Below are 17141 nucleotides of genomic sequence, written 5' to 3' on the forward strand. Positions count from 1 at the left end.
AGTTCTTATGGGACATTAGTTACACCCACATTTCTACTTCTCCCAGTACTGGTGGGAGATTGGGGGTGTCCCCATTGCTACATTTCACAGTACTGGTGGGACATTAGTGACATCCCATTTGCTACATCTCCCAGTTCTTGCAGGAGATTAGTGGTGTCCCCATTGCTCCATCTCTTAGTACTGGTGGGACATTAGTGACACCCCCAATACTACATCTCCCAGTACTGAAGGGACATTAGTGACATCCCCATTGCTAAATCTCCTAGTACTGGAGGGACATTAGTGACATCCCCATTGCTTCATCTCCTAGTACTGGTGGGAGATTAGTGATGTCCCCATTGCTATATCTCCCAGTACTGGTGGGACATTAGTTACTTCTCCCAGTACGTACATGTGGGAGATTGGTAATGTCCCCATTGCTACATCTCTCAGCACTGATGGGAATTAGTGATGTCCCCTTTGCTACGTCTCCCATTACTGATAGGACTTTAGTGACCCCCACATTGCTACATCTCCCAGTACTGGTGGGACATGAGTGACACTCCCATTGCTACATCTCCCAGTACTGGAAGGACATTAGTGACATCCCCATTGCTACATCTCCCTGTACTAATGGGAGATTAGTTCGTCCCCATTACTACATCTGCCAGTGCTGGTGGGACATTAGTTCATCATTGCTTCATCTCCCAGTACAGGTGGGACGTTAGTGACATCTCCGATTGCTACATCTCCCAGTACTGGAGGGACATTAGTGATGTCCCCATTGCTACATCTGCCAGTACTGGAGGGACATTAGTGACAGCCCCATTGCTGCATTTCCCACTACTCATGGGACATTAGTGACAGCACCATTGCTGCATTTCCCACTACTCATGGGACATTAGTGACATCCCCATTGCTACATCTCTCTGTACTGAAGAGACATGAGTGGCATCCCCATTGCTACATCTCCGAGTACTGGATGGACATTAGTGACTTCCTCATTGCTAGATCTCCCAGTACTGGTGGGTCATTACTGACTTCTCCATTGCTACATCTCCCAATACTTGATGGACATTAATGACACCCCCATTGCAACATCTCCCAGTACTGGTGGGACAATAGTGACGTCCCTATTGCTACATCTCCCACTACTGGTGGGACATTAGTGACGTCCCCATTTCTACATCTCCCAGTACTGGTGGGAGATTAGTGATGTCCCCATTACTACATCTCCCTGTACTGCAGGCACATTAGTGACACCCCCATTGCTACATCTCCTAATACTGGTGGGAGATTAATGATGTCCCCATTGCTGCATCTCCCAGTACTGGTTGGACATTAGTGGCACCCCCATTGCTACATCTCCCAGTACCGGTGGGAGATTAGTGATGTCCCTTTTGCTACATCCCCTGGTCGGACATTACTGACACCCCTATTGGTACATCTCCCAGTTGATTATTATTGTTATTATTATTATTATTGTTATTATTTTAATGTGGATGAGTGTGGGATATTTTTATGTAACTATTGCATGATATGTAATTTTCAATAAGTATAAATAACTTTAGCTTGAAGTTTAATATTAGGATTTAAATATTTTATGAAGTAATGTGTAGCGTAGCACTTTAAGGTTCCTTTGTTAATGTGAAACCAATGAATGAGATTATTGTAAATTATTTTAAATTGATTGGATACTTTATATTTGGTGTTCTTATAAATACCGATGCTTAATGGTTTTAAACTTTTGTCTGATGAAGGCAGGTCATGTTACTTGCCGAAAGCGTATATGTGTTTTAAACGCTCACTTTTATTTTTGCTAAAATAAACTGCAAAGTTGTTTTTAAGAGGCGTTGCTCTTATTGTGACCAGGTTCGTCAATTTAAAAGTTATTCTACATCTCCCAGTACTGGTGGGACATTAGTGACACCCCATTGCTACATCTCCCAGTATTGTTGTGCATTAGTGACACCCCCAATGCCACATCTCCCACTACTGCTGGGACATTAATGATGTCCCCTATGCTACATCTCCCAGTACTGGTGGGACATTAGAGACGTCCCCATTGCTACATTTCCCGGTACTGTTGGGACATTAGTGATGTCCTAATTGCTTCATCTCCCAGTACTGGTGGGACATTAGTGACATCCCCATTGCTTCATCTCCCACTACTGGTGGGACATTAGTGATGTCCCCACTAAGTAGACTTTCTCCACATAACACTGGTGAGCTTTTGCAGTCAGGTACAGATCCAGTCATCCAGACTGGTTTTGGTTGCTAGAGAACTACTCTGTCTGATAGGCAAGGGCACTATATTTTAGAAACTGGATACATTGGTTTAGGTGTGTGTCATGCCATCTGGTGTTGCTGATGTGACAAAGAAGGGTTAAGTTGCTCGAACAGCTGTTTGCTTTACTACTTGTTCTAGTTAAGTGAAGGAGTTGAAAGAGTGCTGTGTCATTTATAGCACAGGAAGCTAAGCAAAGAACACCCCTCAGGACTTTGCATGACACTGTGTAGAGTGCCAGAGACTTTAGTCTGAGTACCTACTGTAAGTGTACCGAGAGCTGAGAGCTCTTTGGTGAGGAAAGTTTTCAAGCTGGTTTACATGTTTGGTGGGGTACATGCCAAAGGGTGCATTATATTCAATGGTGGCCTTAATTAGGGATGAATTAAAGTGGGACTGTAATGTCTTTGGGCCCTAAGGAGATACCTTGAAGGATAACCAGAGCAAAGTAGAATGATTTTCTAACCACTGCAGAGCCATGGTGGTCAAAGGAGTGTCTGCTATCAACATCTGTACCCAAGGCCCTGATGAATGTGTCAAATGTTAGTGAGTATGGGACATCACAAGTGACATTTCTGTGTACAGTTAGTAACCCTGACCTTAATGGTATGGGTCGTGTCATACATGACACCTCAAATGCATGGTTAAAAGAACTAAACCTTTATCAGCAGATAAATCAGACGCAGTTTGATACTCATAATCACAATCTATTCCCTCACCTCTGAAACAAACTTCCAGAAAATGTCAAGCAAAGTAGCACCCTTGCCACCGTCAAGGTAAAACTAGATAATTGCATTGGCAGCCTCAAATTCGCCACTGTTCTATCCTGTCTTGCCCTACTTGTAGCTGGGGGAATAGTTTTTCTTTTTTTGGCTAGACGTTTAATGGTCTACAGCAGACTGACTGCTTAGTACTTACCTATTACCCTATGAATGTTATCTATAAAGTAATCAGTAGTGATGCTAGATTTACCAAAGAAACTATGCTGCATTTATTGGTGTTGAGTGTAAGCCATTAATGCTCCAAGCATTCATTTGGTCCAGTTCTTGTAGGAGAATTTGAGTATAAGCAAACTTGGTTAACCATAGTCCGTTGATGGTGGCTTTTATAAAACAGAAATAAATACCAGAGAGGAGGGCTTGCATTACCAAAGAAGACACTCAGGAGACAGCCGTGCTGGACACAACTAGTGACATTTTTCTGTGTAGAGGAAATACCCTGACCTTAATGGAGTGGGTGCTGTTGGACAGCCTAATGCCAATCCAGTGAACTCTGTATGAGTTAATGCTGAGTTGGGACAGTTTGTGAATAATTCTAGCATGGACGATAATGTCAAAGGTCTTAGCAAGGCCTGCCTAAGTAGGGCGGACTTTATGCCCCTTATCCATTGCCTCAATAACCCTTTCAAAGAATTCAGCCGGGGTGAGGAGGCATAATGTGCCTTTCAAAAAGCTGAACTGCTATGTATTCAGGGTATATATTGTCAACTCTGTTAGATTTTACTAGTTCAGTTATAATATAGCTCAAAACTTTGTAAATAGTATTAGTGAGAATAATTGGTGTGTTGTTCCCATGGTTAGTAGAGGGAATACTTTTATGCAAGGGCACTACAGTTGCCATTCTCCCTCATTTTTATGTATCTTTTATTTTTATTTGCACTTTCTGACCACGTTAATCTCACTAGGACAATGGACTTTTTTCAGGTGAGACTTGAGGAGGTATTCAAACTGGGAAACATTTGGCTAGGGCACTGGGGAACTTCCCCATCTCTTTTCAATGAGTGACAGGGAATCTTTATATCCACCTGAGCTACCACCAACTCAGGCAGATGGGGGCCTGTGTTTAATACCGCATCTGCAACATAAGTGTTGGAAAGACTCAGGTGAAATTTACCCATTCAATGGAACATACTCCCCATTCATGTGAAACAGAGCTCGGCCCTAAGCCTATTCAAACAGAATTTGGAACAATGTATGGGATATCACAAATTCACCTCTGGCTTGTTGGCTTGTGGCCCTTATGGACAGGGGCAGCTTGTAGAGGCCCTAAAACACAGGCATATACGAAAGTCATTCTAGTCCTTGGGCATTGATAATTGGGAAAATTGGGTCATGGATGGCTAGGCTTAAAAAGGTCCTTAGGCCGTTATCCTAGTAATCTGCTATGTTCCTATAAAGAGCTGATAGATGGTTTTCCTAATGGGACTTTAAGTTACTCAGCAGGCATCCAGGGATATTGTTAGGACCCATGGAAGAAGTGTTTTGAATTTTGAAGAGAGCTAAAAGGGCTTTGTCCAAATTGATGTTATGGAAGGGGGGAATAGTGGAAGAGAGGAAAGAGTGAAGTTAAAAGAAAATGTGTCTGTAAGAACATTGGCAATGTCCTTGGGGTCAGAAAAGGAAATACCACAGGAGATAAGTTTAGTACAGAATTGTAGATTACCTCAAAGGTTCCTAATATATCTGAAGAAGGCCTTATAGTTGTATTTTGAATTAATTGCAATCCTAAATTCATAGCTGAGCTCACATTTCCTAATGGTTAATTTGAGAGACCGACTTACCAGTTTTAAATTCTTTCTATAATGATGGAGTGGAGCTTTCCTTTGTCATTATAGAGTTTGTTGATGTGGTAGTTCTACCCTATGAGTTAATTCTAAACTAGCCGTTATTGTAATTGGTATGGATGCCTGAATGTATCTATCCAAGACGGAGCAGAACTCAGAGCAGGAGGCGGCAGCCTCAGATGCAAGGTTCGTTTGATAGCTGTACTATTTGTGACTGCCTATAAGGTCAGTAAATAGTAAACAATTTGAGGGCTAATCCATGAGTGCAGAGGAGTTATTAAGGGCCACAAAACAGAGTATCATAAAGAAAATCACAGCAACATGGTCGGATTTGACAAGAGAGGAGTGACTAGCAGGGTGGTGTAAGTGGAAGAAATGTCTGTAAGGGCAAAATCAAGAAGATTAACACCTCTGGTGAGTTGGGAAATAATTTTGTCAAAATCTAGAAATCCAGAAATCTGTTGTTGCAAGTGAATGCTTGCCAGACACTGCAGGTGGTAGCAAACCTTTTAGCCAATATGTGAAAATCAAGGAGTGAAAGATAATAGCCATTTGTTAACCAGGCAGGCTGACAATTCCTTTTCATGGGTGATGTAGGAGAACTGTCTGGGTAAATTACTTATTTAACTTACACTGTAAGCAAAGTACTGCTGAGAGAATCAAACCCTGTACCACACTTCACAGCCTTACCACTCTGTGCCATGGTGGCTTGTTTAGGGCAAAGTACTGCTGAGAGAATCAAACCCTGTACCACACTTCACAGCCTTACCACTCTGTGCCACGGTGGCTTGTTTAGGGCAAAGTACTGCTGAGAGAATCAAACCCTGTACCACACTTCACAGCCTTACCACTCTGTGCCACGGTGGCTTGTTTAGGGCAAAGTACTGCTGAGAGAATCAAACCCTGTACCACACTTCACAGCCTTACAACTCGGTGCCATGGTGGCTTGTTTAGGGCAAAGTACTGCTGAGTGAATCAAACCCTGTACCACACTTCACATCCTTACCACTCTGTGCCACGGTGGCTTGTTTAGGGCAAAGTACTGCTGAGAGAATCAAACCCTGTACCACACTTCACAGCCTTACCACACTGTGCCATGGAGGCTTGTTTAGGGCAAAGTACTGCTGAGAGAATCAAACCCTGTACCACACTTCACAGCCTTACCACTCTGTGCCACGGTGGCTTGTTTAGGGCAAAGTAGTGCTGAGAGAATCAAACCCTGTACCACACTTCACAGCCTTACCACTCTGTGCCACGGTGGCTTGTTTAGGGCAAAGTACTGCTGTGAGAATCAAACCCTGTACCACACTTCACAGCCTTACCACTCTGTGCCACAGTGGCTTGTTTAGGGCAAAGTACTGCTGAGAGAATCAAACCCTGTACCACACTTCACAGCCTTACCACTCTGTGCCACGGTGGCTTGTTTAGGCAGAATTTACCTGACGGACATCGCAACACAGTAAACTCCAATCTAGATATTATCAAGGTAGCTCCATTAAATTGCAGAAACCCAAACAATAAAATCTCTGAACCTGAGGCCTGGCTCCATACGGTAGTGATAACATTCCCAGCATTCCAGGGTACAATGCTTATAACAGATTGAAATCCATCAACTGCTGTGGGGAGTATCTGTTGTTATTTGTAACTGCATTGTTTCTCACCAGATTTTGCATGACACAAATCTTGAACTGGCTGAAGGACAGGAGATCTAAATACAGCAAACAATAACAGCAGCAGTGGGTAACAAAACAACAGCAGCAGCTCTAGAAACACACAACACATGACTAACTGCTGCATTCAGTGTGGCAGGGGAATGTTTTCATGATTGGCCTCCATTTCCTGTTCCTAGTTCTCGCAGATGTTAGTCGATATATTATTGAATGTGGACAGTTTATCAAGTCTGTATCTGTTCCACCACATAAATTTGTCCAAATATGACAGAAACATTTCCACCCTGTTGCCATGCATTGCCTGCCCTTTTTTGCTCAAGACCTGTATGCCTCTAAAGCATTAGTGTTGGCTTCCTTTAGGGGATTCACAAAATTCGGTGAAATGATCACTGTCTCATGGATGTAGTTCACGCTGCATAGGGCTAACATACCCTATTATGCTGCCCACTCATCTCTAGCACATGTGCTTCTATTATAAGCAACATAGTGTTGGCATCACAGTGGGATACAAAGGTAATGTGTCCACACTTTTTACTGCAGTCAGATATGCTCAGGACCCACCTGTCAGTCATAGGATCAGGAGTCAATGCAACCTTGTACCCCTTGTTATACTTAGCTCGAAACAGTAGGTTTTCATCCACTTGCACAATTCCAGCAGGTATTCCAGGTAAAATGGGGTCTCAGTACACCTTCTACATGTAGATGTCACAGAGAAACTGATACCAGTCTACAACAGATTTGCAGCTCAGTTTCAGTCATACTGCTCAACCTCTTAGAACAAAGCCATAAATAATGGGGGGAGAAAGGCCCAAAAATAGGGACAATTTTTAAATATTGTCTTATAAACCTAGAAAGTTGATAGAATAATGGGTTTTCCATTAACATTAATTTTCTGAAGAGTATGAAGTTTGAAACTCAGATATCTCCCATTACTTTCTGAATTCCATCCTCAATGGTTTGCCAATTATTTGCCAGAAAAACAAAAATTTATGAGGAACAGACCAAAAATACAAGGCAAAAATCTGGACATCCTGCATAAATCTGGACAGCTGAGAGGTATGGATGGGGTGTGACATTGCTAAAAGTAGATGCCACAGAGAACTACATTCATGCCTTCTTGGAGCACTGGCAAAATGCTTTTTTGTACTTCAATAGTAGACACATTTCGCTCCAACAGAGTGAATAATCCGCACTGTAGAAATTATATGGATGGAGTGACTGAAAAAACTGAATGACTGCAAGAATAGTCTGGGCTAAAGTATTGACTCTGTTCAACAGACACAATTCCAGCAGCAACTGTTTGCAATGGGAGCAAGAGTGGAAAAGTGGTGGGTATTTTGTTTTATTATGTTTTGTCATATTACTGTGTTGCAGTTCTACAGTTTTTACATGTGGACTATGTTTTCAACTGGTGCAGACATAAATAGGAAATAGAATTGTAACCATAAACAGACTAGGTAAGTAAAGGGTTAAATACCAAAGTGGTGCCATCACTCTTGACAGTCGCATTGGGGTGTCAAACAAGTCATCACTGCTGATTCCCTGCCCAGAGCTGCCTAAACTTTGAAGATATGTCTGAATGCACAATGTACACCAACAGCCCGTATCTCGGGGGGGGGGGGGCACGATAACACAGTTTGGTTCAGAATGATGCATACCTATCAACTATCCAGATTTAAGCAGAATGTCCAGATTTTTCCCTCATATTTTTGGTCTGTTCCTCATAAAATTTGTGGCAAATCAAGAAGGACTAAATTACTGAATAATAACATACATTTGAGTTTTAGACTTTATATCATTTATAAAATATTATCTGCATATGTCATTTGGCTAAGATTTTACACCGGATGCCCTTCCCGATGTTACCCTCCCCATTTATCTGGGCTTGGGACTGGTATGAAGAAATGCACTGGCTTGTGCACCCCCAGTGGCTGGGTTGCATGGTATGATGATGAATGTTGTTAGTGCATATGTCCACAAGCTGGGTGTGACATGGATGAGAAAGAAATATTTTGCAGTGAGTTGGATAAAGTGGTAGTGAGGCTACCCAAGGGTGAGAGAGTGGTGATTGGAGTGGATTTCAATGGGCATGTTGCTGAGGGGAACAGAGGGGATGAGGAAGTGATGGGTAGGTATGGAAGAACAGGAATACAGAAGGTCAGATGTACATGAGTGGAGGAAGATGCACGCAGGTGTAATGTATCCTATATAGGAGGGCCAGTCTGAAGGAGATTGGAGACTGTAAAGTGGTGACAGGGGAAAGCATAGTTAGGCAGCATAGGATGTTGGTCTGTAGGATGACGTTGTGATCAAGAAGAGGAGGAGAGTGAGGGCAGTGCCAAGCATCAAATGGTGGAAGTTGGAAAAGGGTAATTGTGAGCTGGAGTTCAGGGAAGTGTTAAGACAGGCACCGGCTGGCAATGAAGAGTTACCAAATAGCTAAGTAACTACAGCAGAGCTGGTAAGGGAGACTGCTAGAAAGGTGCTTGGTGTGACATGTGGACAGAGGAAGGAGGACAAGGAGACCTGGTGGTGGAACAATGAAGTACAGGAGAGTATATAGAGAAAGAGGTTGGTGAAGAAAAAGTGGGATTGTCAGAGAGATGAAGAAAGTAGACAGGAGAATAAGGAGATAAGGAATATAGCAAAGAGAGAGGTGGCAAAGGCTAAGGATAAGGCATATGGAGAGATGTATGAAAGGTTGGACACTAAGGAGGGAGAAAAGGACCTGTACCAATTGGCTAGACAGAGGGACCGAGCTGGGAAAGATGTGCAGCAGGTAAGGGTGGTAAAGGATAATGAGGGAAACATACTCACAAGCGAGTACTTTGAGGGGCTGATGAATGAAGAGAATGAGAGGGAGAGAAGGTTGGATGATGTAGGGATAGTGAATCAGGAAGTGTAATGGATTAGCAAGGAGGAAGTAAGGATAGCTGTGAAGAGGATGAAGAATGGAAAGGCTGTTGGTTCAGATGACATACCTGTGGAAGCATGGAGGTGTTTAGGAGAGATGGCAGTGGAGTTTTTAACCAGATTGTTTAATGAAATTTGGAAAGTGAGAGAATGCTTGAGAGTGGAGAAGTGTTTTGGTACTGATTTTTTAAGAATAAGGGTGTTGTGCACAGCTGTAGTAACTACAGAGGGATACAATTATCAGTCATAGCATGAAGTTATGGGAAAGAGTAGTGGAAGCTAGACTAAGAAGGGAGGTGATGATTAGTGATCAGCAGTATGGTTTCATGCCAGGAAGGAGCACTACAGATGTGATGTTTGCTCTGAGAGTGTTGATGGAGAAGTACAGAGAAGGTCAGAAGGAGTTGCAATGTGTCTTTGTGGACTTAGAGAAAGCATATGTCAGGGCACCTAGAAAGGAGTTGTGGTATTGTATGAGTAAGTTGGGAGTAGCAGAGAAGTATGTAAGAGTGGTACAGGATATGTACGAGGGTAGTGCGACAGTGGTGAGGTCTGTGGTAGGTGTGTCGGATGCTTTCAAGGTGGAGGTTGGATTAAATCAAGGATCAACTCTAAGCCCTTACTTATTTGCAGTGGTGATGGACAGGTTGAAGGATGAGATCAGCAGGAGTCCCCATGGACTATGATGTTTGCGGATGACATTGTGATCTGTAGGGAGAGTAGGGAACGAGTTGAGGAGACCCTGGAGAGGTGGAGACATGCTCTAGAGAGGAGTGGAATGAAGGTCAGCAGGAATAAGGCAGAATGTGTGTGAATGAGAGGGAGGATAGGGGAATGGTGAGGATGCAGGGAGTAGTGCTGGCAAAGGCAGATGAGTTTAAATACTTGGGATCAACAGTTCAGGGTAATGGTAAGTGTGAAAGAGAGGTGAAGAAGAGAGTAGAGGCAGGGTGCAGTGGGTGGAGACGAGTGTGAGGAGTGATTTGTGACAGACGGGTACCAGTAAGATTGAAAGGGAAGGTGTACAAGAGGGTAGTGATACCAGCTATGTCATATTGGTTTTGAGAAGGTGGCATTAACGAAAAGGCAGGAGTCAGAGATTGAGGTGGCAGAGTTAAAGATTTTAAGATTTGCATTGGGTGTGATGAGGATGGACAGGCTTAGGAATCAGTATATCAGAGGGTCAGCTCAGGTTGGACGGTTTGGAGATGAAACCAGAGGGGAAAGATTGCGTTGGTTTGGACATGTGCTAAGGAGAGATGCTGGGCATATTGGGAGAAGGATGCTAGGATGGAGCTTCCAGGTAAGCGAAAAAGAGGAAGGCCTAAGAGAAGGTTTATGGATGTGGTGAGAGAGAACATGCAGTTGCTTGGTGTGACAGAACAAGATGCAGAGGAAAGGAAGAAATGGAAACAGATGATCCGCTGTGGCGACCCCTAACGTTAACAGCCGAAAGAAGATTGTGTATGAAATATGTGTAAAATCATACAGTGTTATTCTAGCAAGTGCCTAAGTTTATAAGAACAGTATTTAAAATCTGTCCCTGTTATTGGGCCTTTGCCCCCCCCCCTTCCCCCACCACACACACACATTATTTTAGGCCTTGTCCAGATTTGATGCTGAGAGCTATGGAATGGTGAGTTCTACTGCTTGTTGAACTTTGTTGTAATTCCCTTTGACAAATTCAAATAAATAAGGCGCAATCGTCAGATTGCTGCTTCCCATATTTGTTCTATTTATCAAACTATAATCTCGTACAATTTAATCAATTAATACTAATTTCACTGGACTTCAGTCCAACTAAACATGCATACATTCTACTGATACAACACATGTTTGAAATAAATAGGACATGCTGGAGGGACAGATTCATAACCCAGAGGCTCCCTTCACTCTGGAATAAAATCCCAGTCCAGGTTAGGCAGAGTCCCTCATTGACTCTCTTCAAGAGGAATCTTGATGAGTGGATGGGGGATCGTAAGGTTTACCCCGGGTTTCACTTCTGTGTCACTGTTAGACAGAGGCACAGTATACTAACCTCGAAAAAGGGCATAGCAAAATTAATTTAAAATGGGTGGCGAAAGCCAAACACACTCTGGCTAGGCTTACCCTAGTATGAACCTATGAATAGTTAAAAAATTAAACTGAAATAAACAAGAAAAAACAGATTTACAGCTGTTTTAGTCTCGGCTTAAAACACACCAAGCGAGACTCAAAAAATTAACTACCTAGGGGTAGTACAGAGTAGAAAAAGATTGTTCAGCCTCCACAACATGTATTATTTGCATATTTTTTAAACTAAGGACGATTAAATATAATATTGTTATTGAAGGGAAGATAAACAGTTTAATCTGACATTGTTGCAGAATAAATTGTTTTTTAATTCTTGATAAAAGTATCACTGTAGATTAGAAAAATCCATGCATTATGGGTATGGAAATTAGCTTTACATCACATCCCTTTTCATTTTCTCACAATTTTGTAGAAAGGAAGAGAACCCTGGGTAGGCATGGAGTTCTGACCGACAGATTTATTGAAATTTTATGTTAAAAACGTGGCGATAATGGAGCACATTGGACCGTGTGTAAGTAGCCGTCAGAAATGCAGATGCTGGTATACAAGTACTATTTTTATCCTTTTAAAATATTAACAAGAGCAACAACGGGTGTTTCATCAACGTAACAAGCCATTTGAAATGCCAGTGCGTGAAATTCTCGGTGATTTACCACACGTACCTCATTATGAGGAACGTACCTCACTTGAGGTCTTAAAAGTTCATGTTCCTAAGTTCCATATTGTATTGAAAGGGTCTGTCACACATTCAGTGATATGCTTTTTTTAACTGATATCCATTGTAAATAGAAAGGAATCGTATTAAATCATTAAAAGGCCTTTTTTATAAGTAAACTGAACATATTTTTAACTGTCCTATGGCCTTCCTATTTGAAGTTGTTAGTAAGCGTTCCACATTATGAGGGCTGGTGTGGTACACATTCATATGTTCGACGGCCAAATCTGCGATGCTGCTGCCAATGCAAACTGCGAACCGTGAAATTCAAAAACTACGAAACCTGAAGTACAAACCCTCACCCCCTTTTTGACACATGGTAGCACTCATTTTGGTGGTGGAGTAATCGGGAATGTCGACATTTTTACGACGTTTAGGGACGTCTGTGTAATGGAATTCGGCCCGACGGTTCGAGGATAAGGCCATTTGGCAATGTGCCTTCGCACATATGAATGTATACTGGCTAGTGATCCTCATTTTGGAGATGGGAGGTTGAGAGCTATATTACCACGATATCGAACGTTTTACGACACAGAGCAAATAATATGAGGCAAAATATGGGAAGTTAAAAGTTATTGGGTGGGAAATAGAAAATTCACCCCAGGGATCACTTCTGTGGCACTGCTTGACAGGGACACAGGAAAATAATTTTCTTGGGTGGTGAAAGCCAGGGAACCTGGTTGGCTAGGCTTATATAGGCCCCAGGGCCGATAACCTAGTACATACCTATGAAAAGAGAAACAGGTTTTCCGTTGGCATACAGTTTCTGAATTATTACAAAGTACAACATAAGAGAATTGCAAAAATATGAGGACATGACGGGGCCATGTAAATAAACATAATTACATGTTTAGCATCAGCATGTATGTTCTCAACAACAGGTATCACCGACTAGGGTTACCTACTGCCTGTCCCACTTTGAGGGACAGTCCTGCTTTGGGCAGTTGTGTCCTGCAAAGAAATGGCAAATGTCCTGAGATTTTAGGACAAACATACTTCCTATATTTTCCTTAATAGTTGCGTAAAACAGTTATTTTGAATCTGAAACACCTAAATGTTATAAGAAACAGGCTAGGCAATTTGAATGCTGCAAGATTAAGCTTTTATGCCCTGCAAAATCTGACGTTTCTACAAAAGTGACCCACTTTTGGCACCGACTTTAAACCAGAAACAAATTACGAGGGATATATGTCAGAATCAGACTTGTGTCGCATAATCGGAGTCTGTTGTATACATTTATTTATTTGTTGACATTTATAGTGTAGTGGTTATCATGTCTGCTCTACACGCAGAAGGTCCTGGGTTCGATCCCCAGTGGAATCATTAAGACTCCAAATCAGACTTTAGACCAGTGACAAGTGGAGTACCACAGGGTTCAGTCCTGGGTCCTCTCCTGTTTGGTATCTACTTCTCTGAAATACAGGCTAACACAGAAGGTCTTTGGCTAACTAAATTCGCAGATGACTGCAAACTAGGAGCCATAATCGAAACTCCTAACGATGTGGACATCCTACAAAAGGGCCTCACTGAGACGGATGCCTGGTGTCAAAGACATGGTCTCAAGCTCAATGCCAAAAAGTGCATTGTCATCCCCTTTGGTAAAAACTCTGTACCCATGAACTACCACATAGGCGGTAGTCTACTTAACACCGAAAGTGTGATAAGAGACCTTGGGACACAGGTGGACAGTAGTCTCTCCTTTGATAATCACATTGCCACAGTGGTCAGGAAATCCTTCTACGTAGCACACCTCATCACAAAAGATTTCTCATCCAGTAAAAAAGAGGTCGTTGTTCCCCTCTACTCATCACTCATTAGACCCGTTATAGAGTACAACGCCCCTTTTGGTATGTACCTCACAAGACATCTACAACAACTGGAAAGGCCGCAAAAATACCTCACAAAGAGGATTACTGGCCTCATACAGATGCCTTACTCAGACCGTATCAAAAAAACTCCAGCTTTACTCCGTCACATATCACCTACTCAAAGGCGATCTCTGCCTAACATACAAAGCTATGTCAAACCCAGAGCTGTTGGACATGCTCCACTTAAAGAAATCCCAATCCCTCCGAGCTACACGCTCTAGGGACCTAAACCTTGTCACCACAATAAACAGAACATGCTGGAGGGATATATTCCTGTCCCAGACACTTCCCATACTCTGGAACAGACTACCTATCTATGTCAAATAGAGCTCCTCATTAGCACTCTTCAAGAAAAATCTTGATGACTGGATGGGAGATAGGAAATTCACCCCGGGGATCACTTCTGTGGTTCTGCTTGACAGGGGCACAGGAAAATAATTTTCTTGGGTGGCAAAAGTCTGGGTACCTTTTTGGCTAGGTTTGTATAGGCCCTAGGGCAATAACCTAGTGCCTACCTATGAATTGACATTTGATTACTCCACCTTGGTACAAGGAGACCCGGGGAGAAATGTTTTATGTTGGGACTTAAGCAGATAGGTAAGCGGTCGATAGTGAATTTCTTTGCCTGCTGGGTTTTCTCTGATGCTGCTTTTCATAAAACACTGTGATAAGGTTTAGTAGGGCAGCAGCTGTGAGACTAGGTAGAGCAGAGCAATCAAGTGTGTAGCAAAGGCTGGAGAAATATACTGAGGTGATCAGGTAATGCTGTCCAAACAGTAGCGCTGACAACTGACTGCTTTTATAAGAAACATGTTTAGTTGTGACCAAAACTGAACCAGGAACAAACTGTGGTCTGTGCAGCAAAGCATGGTTCAACTTCACAGCAAGCAAGTGTCTCAAGTGTGACCTCAGACTCAAGGTACTGCTGTACGTACGTCTCTGTTATCCAAATGCAGTTACAGTTTGACTTAACCTGTGCATTTGACTAAATTAGGGTAGTGGTGTGCACACTAACGTGGCTGCTATATTCTAGACCCCCATCCCACTACTGTTATATCTTTGTTTTTGGCATTAGATTTTTTTTTTTTTTTTCTCTGTTAAGCAAACCCTAGCCTGCAGCATAGGAATTATAGTGGCCAGCGTACGTTTGATACTGTAACTCCACTACTCTCACGCTCTAAACTGATTACTTAACTTCTAGTTCTAGCAGTGGCACTGACCTGAGATAGCCACAACAACTGCTGCTCTTTTCTCCTTACCGGCTTCTTGAGTTTCAGGACCAGTCCTTGTGTTCATTACACCTTATTGGCTTACTCTAACCCCAAATACTTTTCTCAGACTGACGTCTGGTAGTCCTATAGTACCCCCCACACACACACACACACTTTACAATGCCCTACCTAAAGTTATTAAGTACGTAAGAAGCTGTGGGTGCCATTTTTAAATCACAAAGCCTAGACTTTAGCTCCAGCTCCTGGCCTCCTGAGATTACTGTGCTCGTCACGTAAGTATTACCGTCTAGAATGCTGTATTATTTAAGGTTTCATATGGTCTGTGTTTTACCATCTGATTAATTACCTAATTTCTCCGTATGAAAATGGATTTTACATTTACAACTGTATGATCTAATCCGGTGCAAGAAATGCTTTAGCTTCTTTCATCACAGAAGTGGTATTTTTAAAGGTATACATGGTCTGACTCCCCATATTGAAATTATGAACTAATTCCTACCTATAAAGTGAACTGAAGTGAGCAACCATGATTGTTTAGTACTGTTACAATAACACTGTTGTTATCTGTGTCATGGAGACTATTTTTTGTTAATGTTCTACATTGTCCGAGTCTCCCTATACAAATCATAACTGCTTTCTTCTTTTGGATGTGGGTGTAATTGTGAGACAGTGTGACTTCGTATTTCTAACAGAATGCTACAGCTACTTCAGTTACACTTAGCATTTATAGGAAGAGTTCTTACTCCAGGACCTCTATAAATGTCACTTTCTGTTAACAAACTAAGTCTACACTGCTTATTTAACTGTCTTATCACTATACCCGCAAGCTGAACCCTTATATCATGGCTTCCGATAATTATTTCATGCAATTGTACTGTGTTTAAACAGATATATTAGTTGTTAGTGAATGAAATCTGTGCCTTGTTGCTCATCCTGTGAAGCAGACTGCATAGTCAGATTTTATGTTATTTATTACTTGCTTGCTGTCACTTGTTACAGAAATTCTGTTTCAGTGTCTACTCTGTATAGTGCTGGTACATATTTGTTTTCCTTTCCATTCTGTACTCCCACTACTTAGTGTTGTAACTTTGGGTTTACTATCAAAATGCAGAAAAATCAAAATAATTTTCCACCTTTTGATCAAATCAGTTTGCCGAAATTAGTAATAACAAATTGCCAAAATTTCAGAAAAGGTAACACAGAATCGACATTTGAACACCGCAAGTTCCAGTGTCAAAAGTCCATGTTACCAGTAATGTTTTTACAGGGGGGCAAGCCCCCCCCCCCCGCATGTTATATATTCCAACTCCGAGATTGCACTACAGTGAGAAAAGGGTACATTTCCCGATCCCCACTGTAGTGCTATCTGTTATAAGAACAGTGATTCTGCATTAGCGAATGAGCACTACCATTCACTAATGTGGATTCAAACATTTTCTGGTTCAGCATTATGAAAACTTGAAAGTAGCCTTTCGACCTTCCCAGCTTTGCATAAGTGCCAACCTAAATTTTGAAAGTAAACTGTAGCTTTCATCCCTGTTTCAGTTTCACATTTCTCTGTCCCACTCCTCCCCTTCCTCCCGTAGCGTTCTCTATCTACTGCTGTTCTATCATTAACTTCCCCTCTACCATTCATATTGGTAACTGCTCTTTTCTTTTCTTAGTGAATGCTCTTTTATTGGCTATTGCTCATTTCTTTCCTTACCTTTGTCTATATTCTGCTGTTTATTAACTAATTTCTCCTCTACTGTACCTATTGGCAACTGCTTTTTTTATTTTATTTTACAGTCATCCAACAATTTGTTAACCAAGATTGCACACCCGTCTTCCAGATAATGGCT

General features: G+C 42.0%; 1 non-coding gene across 1 annotated transcript; it reads left to right on the plus strand.

Moving 5' to 3' along the window:
* Positions 1-13449: 13449 nt before the first annotated feature.
* Positions 13450-13523, plus strand: TRNAV-UAC. The gene has a single exon. It is a non-coding gene; the product is annotated as a tRNA-Val (tRNA).
* The last annotated feature ends 3618 nt before the right edge of the window (positions 13524-17141 follow it).

Source organism: Protopterus annectens, chromosome 2.part1 (assembly GCF_019279795.1).
Source record: "Protopterus annectens isolate FY-2018-M chromosome 2.part1, PAN1.0, whole genome shotgun sequence".
Lineage (NCBI taxonomy): Eukaryota > Metazoa > Chordata > Ceratodontiformes > Protopteridae > Protopterus > Protopterus annectens.